Source organism: Elephantulus edwardii, unplaced genomic scaffold (assembly GCF_000299155.1).
Source record: "Elephantulus edwardii isolate Elephantulus edwardi_28Jun2011 unplaced genomic scaffold, EleEdw1.0 scaffold00360, whole genome shotgun sequence".
NCBI classification, from domain to species: Eukaryota; Metazoa; Chordata; class Mammalia; order Macroscelidea; family Macroscelididae; genus Elephantulus; species Elephantulus edwardii.
The window spans coordinates 43,068-48,858 of NW_006400110.1; positions in this window are offsets into that span (position 1 = coordinate 43,068).

Sequence of the window (5,791 nt, forward strand, 5' to 3'; positions counted from 1 at the left end):
GTCCAGAATGAAGCCTGCATAGTGAAGTGCACTTAGGGGGGAGGGATTATATAACAATGAAAGAATTTTTCTTTTACTTTTCAAAGAGAAGAGCGAATTGTGGGTGGAGGGATGGACAGGGAGAAAAAAAGCAATAAGAATGAATTGAAATTCAAAGTCTCTATTAATGTTCATTAAAATTAATTTTAAAAAAAGAAATAAACAATTAGACATTGGCAATTTGAATCACCCAGATATGAATCAGATTTCATTCTAAAATATCACAGCCTTGGAAAGTCTGGAGCAACACATGGAATCATCACTAGTCAGGATAAACTTTAAAAGAAAAAAAGACCTAGGACTAAAACCAAGGACTATAAACTTCATTAGAGAAAAGATAGGAAGAACTCTAGAAGCACCAATTCACCACATGAAAAGTCTTCCAAGCAAGCATTCTGAAAAACTTACAACCAGGAGAGGATAAAATATTAATGGGGCCTTCTAAGAATCAAATCCCTATGCACATCCAAAAACTTCTCCAGCATGGTAAAAAAGGGTTGCCACAGAATGGGGGTGGGGTGGGGAAATTAGGCAGTGACATGTCTTATAATAAACTTATATCTAGAATTTATAGAATCCTTGAGCATCACAAGATAAAGGTAAACAACCTAATCGCAAAATGGGCACAGGATGTGAACAGACACTTCAAAAGAAGACATTCAGATGGTGAACAAACACATGAAGAAATGATCAAAATCCCTAGCTCTAAGAGATGCAAAACAAAACAACTAGGGGATATCATCTCACCCCAGTAAGAATAGCAAAATATAACAGAGCAGCAAACAATAAATGTTGGCAAGATTGTGGAGAAACTAGAACCTTTTTCACTGTTGGTGAGACTGTAAAACCGTGCAAGCACTATGGAAGGCAGTGTGGTGCTTTCTCAAGAAGTTGCAAATAGAAATACCAGCAATTCCACTACTGGGAATATACCCTAAAGAAATAAAAACTGCCACCTAAGTAGATATATGCACACCCATTGCTTCTTTGTTCACAATAACAAAGAGTTGGAAATAACCCAAGTGCCCATCAACATTTGAATTGATACAGAAACTATTCATACAATGGACTACTATGCTGCATCGAAAAACAAAGAACTCATGAAATATTATACAAAATGGGTGACCCTGGATGATATTATGCTGATTGAAATATCTCAGTCACAAAAGGACAAATAATGCATAATGCCATTGTTGTAAAATGGGACTGACATCAGAGTTGGGGGGAACCTAAGAAAAGAGGGGATAAAAAAATATACTGCAGTGAAACAGATGACAGAGAAAACTGTTTTAAAGGAGTATAGTATTAGGTATTATTTTCATGACAAGTTCCGGGAAAATAAATGCATAGTAAAGTGGACTATGGACTTGGTGAGGGGTGGTGGTGGGGAGTGTATAACAATGAAAGATTTTTTTCAAAGAGAAAAACAAACTGGGAGGAGGAGTGGGCAGGGAGGAAAATGTGCAACAATGAATGAATGGAGGAAAAATTAAATGGAAAGGATATGCTGATATATATATACATATATATATACACATAATTAAAAAATCATTAATTTAAAAAAAAAATTTGAGTAATTTAGTATCTGAAACACATGCCCTGTGACACCAGAAAACAGTACTGCTCTTCCAAGTTTGGCATAAGTGCCTCTATCTTGTTTTCATTTCCACAAACACAAGCCTAATTCATCACCCCATATTTCTACCCAAATACTTTCCTGCAACCTCTTACACACATGACCTACCCTACTTCCTCCATCTTCAGAAAGAGGCAGCACCTTTATAGGTCAAACCTCGATTCACTTTCTTCTCTACTTTTGAAGGACAAAAAATTACTTTTGCTCTTTCTAGTTGGCTCTAATCTCAGCTTTTTTCCTAATTATCCACAAGACTTGTTGCAACTGAGGAAAAAAGTATATAGAAGTAAATATGCACGAGTTGAATTTCTGCTGTCACCTTAGTTGAGAATCAATTACTATTCACCAGCAATCTATAACTAAGTAAGTGATTATAATTCAAATACATTCAAGAGCATTAGGAAAACATGTATTTTTTTTATGCTTTCCACTTTACTATCCTACTTTCTAAAACATTTCACTAACAGAAATGGCTTTAAAGCAATCTATGTATTCCTTAAAAATGTCCTTCAATCATGTGTAAGCTTTTTGACTCCTTTTTCTGAGAACCCTCACTTGATCCCCATTTCCCTCTTTCTAAAGCCTCACCATTTATGTGCTTAAGAGAAATGAGCCATGGAAGCCAGGCTCCATAGGTAAGTGCTTTTCTGATTACTTACTTTCTGGAGCTCAGAAAGAAAATTAGAGGGGGGGAAAATCCAACCATTATTTCTTCCATGTTAAACCAATATGTCTTCCATTTTGAAGCTTGGTGCAATAATTGACTTTTCTTCTGGTTCAAGGAAATTTAAACCTGGTTTCAGTGCATTGTGAAAATTGTGTTTAATATTTACATTCCACATACTATCACTTTTAATAGAAAATATGTAAATTATACCATGTTTTCATAACAAAGAAATGTCTTTGTGTTTTTCCTCTTGAGGGCTAGAGATGCTGGAAGGTACTAACTAATTTCAAAAAGGAAATGTCTAAAGAATTGTTGGATACATCAGGAGAAGTGATAAGAATAACATCAAAGACCAGGCTTTCAGACAAAGCATTGAGGGTCACTTCACAATTTAGATTTCATTTATTTTATCATAACAACTTTTCATTCTATATAGACCTCAAAGAGATTTCCATTAGCCCATTTATTTTGGGGAGAAACTGCTCATGGAAGATAAAGCTAAAACTTTACAACTTTGAAGACATTGATATTGGAAAAGAACAGAATAAATTAGAAATGAGAGGACACAGACTTCCACACATTTTCCGTTCTTATATGGCTCTAACAGATTTAATTACATCTCAAAAAAAGTGATGCTGATGTCCTAATACCTATACCTATAAATTTTTGGAAATAGAGGTTTTCTTTTTTTATATTAATATTGTCATACCAGAGTAGTATGGGTCCTAAACATAATTTTTTTCAGTTATTACTGTTTATATTGCATTGAATCAAAACCGACTTACAGCTAACCTTCCAGCAGGTTTTTAAGATTCTGCAAATAGCACTGGAAATGATTGCACATCTTCTTTTCACAGAGCAGCTGGTAGATTCGAAACAAGTAGCTTTGCTTTGGCATGCAACTTTTTGTCATGAGGTCACCAGAGTTCCAATCCCTTCTGTGTGGTGTTTCTAAATAGAGCAAAATAGAAACAATGACTCACTCAGGGTGAAGACATAAATTAAGTGAAAATTCTTCTATAAGCCAAGGAGTACCAAATACCAAATGTTACCAATTATGAAGGACCCTTCTCTTGTATCACTGTGGACTTCTCACCTCTAAAGTTGTGAGAAAATAGATAACTGTTTTCTTTACTCTTTTCATTCACTTGCTATACATTTTGTTATGGCAGTTCTAAGAAAGTAGGACAAGGGCCAAAGTCTTTTATGCCTCTGCTTTATTGGCCTAGCATTAAGACATGCACTGCAAATTCAAATACAGGTAGTGTGGATCCACCAGCTGCTCCATGGGAGAAAGATAGATATCCTTCTATGTGATTGCCAACTCTGAAAACCTGATAGAGAGGATGAACTATGAATTAGGTCTGACTCGACATCACACAACAACTTACCTAATTGTGTGATGAAAATGGAAACAAATGCATTATATCACAGTCCTTATGGTCAGAGATTGAGATTCACAGAAGCAATAGAAAGCTCTTCTCAGGATTCTGTATTAAGGCCTCACTCTGGCCATTTTGGGGCTTGGAGTGTGGACTACAGCAGATGACAATATCAGAGGGAGTAATAGTAAGATGACTGCAAATTTTTTTTTGTGCTATAGAAGACCTAAATAAATGGAAATAATGTTCCCTGTCCATGAATAGGAAGACTCAATATTGTGAAAATGACAATCCTACCAAAAGCAATCTACATGTTCAATGTAATTCCTTTTTCTTTTCTTTTTTTTTTTACAGGTCTATCAAACCACTTTATTTAAGTATACTGGGCCCCACCAGGCAATGTGGTTTGTGTTTGTGCGAGGCTGTGCGAGGGATAGGCTTGGGCTGAGAAAAGGGAGGTGAGCTGGTTAGCACACTGTAGTCTGAGGGTTGCCACATTGCTTTCACCCACACCTGCTGCTGTGGCCCACATCTGGCAGGGGCCTTTGATCATAGGATGGCATGGGGGACAATACTGCCTGGAATTTGGAACTGGGTTGGTTTTGGTGTAACCAGCTCCAGCCTTTTACCATCTGGGCTGAAAGGCCTTTGGACTGTTGCTGGGGAGCTGTTCAGTCTAGTGCAGGCACCTGGTCCTACTGGACCAGCGATGAACTTGAGCCCATCAATCCTAGCATTCTGGTCTGGCTCCCTCCCTCACCAAACAGATCCAAAGTCAAGGATTGCACAAGATCAGCTCAAGGGGAACTTCTGCTTCTACAACTGAGCCCCCTTCCTCCACCCTGGGTCAACTAGAGTAGAAAAGGCAACTTGGTTAATGCCGTTCTGATTACAGCTCTTCTATCCCAAGACGGCTGGCTCTCCAGCATCCCTTCTTACAAGCGGCTTCTGCCAAAGTGGTTCTCATTTCAGAAAATGCAACCTGCAGCTAGGCTATTGATTCCAGGGCAGTGAGCAAGTGGAAGGGAGAGAATGAAAAAGCTGTGGAGTGTATTTGAGGATTGCCCCCAATCCCACACCAACCCTGAGGCTTATGGGTACTGTCAGTGGGTACTGGAGTGGTGGGGCCCTGGACTCTACGCTAAGCTTAGGTGCTGTAAACATTAGTGTGAATGGGGTGACTGGTGAGCAGGAGGAAGTGAGTTCCATCCTCTTCAGTCTCCTTACTGAACAAACACTTTAATAAATAAAACTGAAGATGGCATTGACACAAGGATGGATGACAAACAAGTATTATGGGTCCTGCAGCCGATAGGCTCTTTAAACTCTCCCAAGACCCCCTGGGTGGGGTTAGGGGCTGAGCCCCAACTCTGCAGCCCAGTAAAAATAGCACTGCTCCTGCTCTCCTCAAACGCTCAGTGTGGTCCTGGTCCCCGGGTGAACCTGAGAGCTCCTGCCCTCTCCCTGGCCCTAGAATCTGTGCAGCAGCTCCTGGAATGCTCTTCCAGCTTCCCAAACCCAAGCCGCACCAAATCCAGACAGAACTCAACCCTGGCTCCAACCCTCAGCATTGATCACGAGGCATTGAGAGCAGAACAGGGGAGGCAGCAGCTGTCTGGGACGGGCCACCCTGGAGGCTGAGGGGAGAGGCTAGTCCAGCCTGAAACAGGCAGAAGGAACATCTGGGAAGGGATTGGGTTTATCTCCTGCCATGCATCCTTCTGGTAGTAAACGCAGTCCCACACAGCCAGATAGATGCCCAGCTGACAGGAGTGGGGCCCTCTGCCAGCACTCTTCCCTTTCAGGGCCAGTCAGTGGTCAACCCCACGCCTCAGGCCATTGCCATTGTGGGTAATTCATCGTCCTTTCTGGGCCCTGGGATCCCTGGGTGACACGGCACTCGAATATGCACACACACTCGTACCTACGCACACACTTACATACACAGGCAGTTCCTTGCAAACACTCAGATTCAAAAAAGCGAAAAGAATACAGAGCCAGAACTAAGAGAAACAATACCTTTCACAATAGCTAATCACAAGATTAAATACTTGGGAATAAATTTAA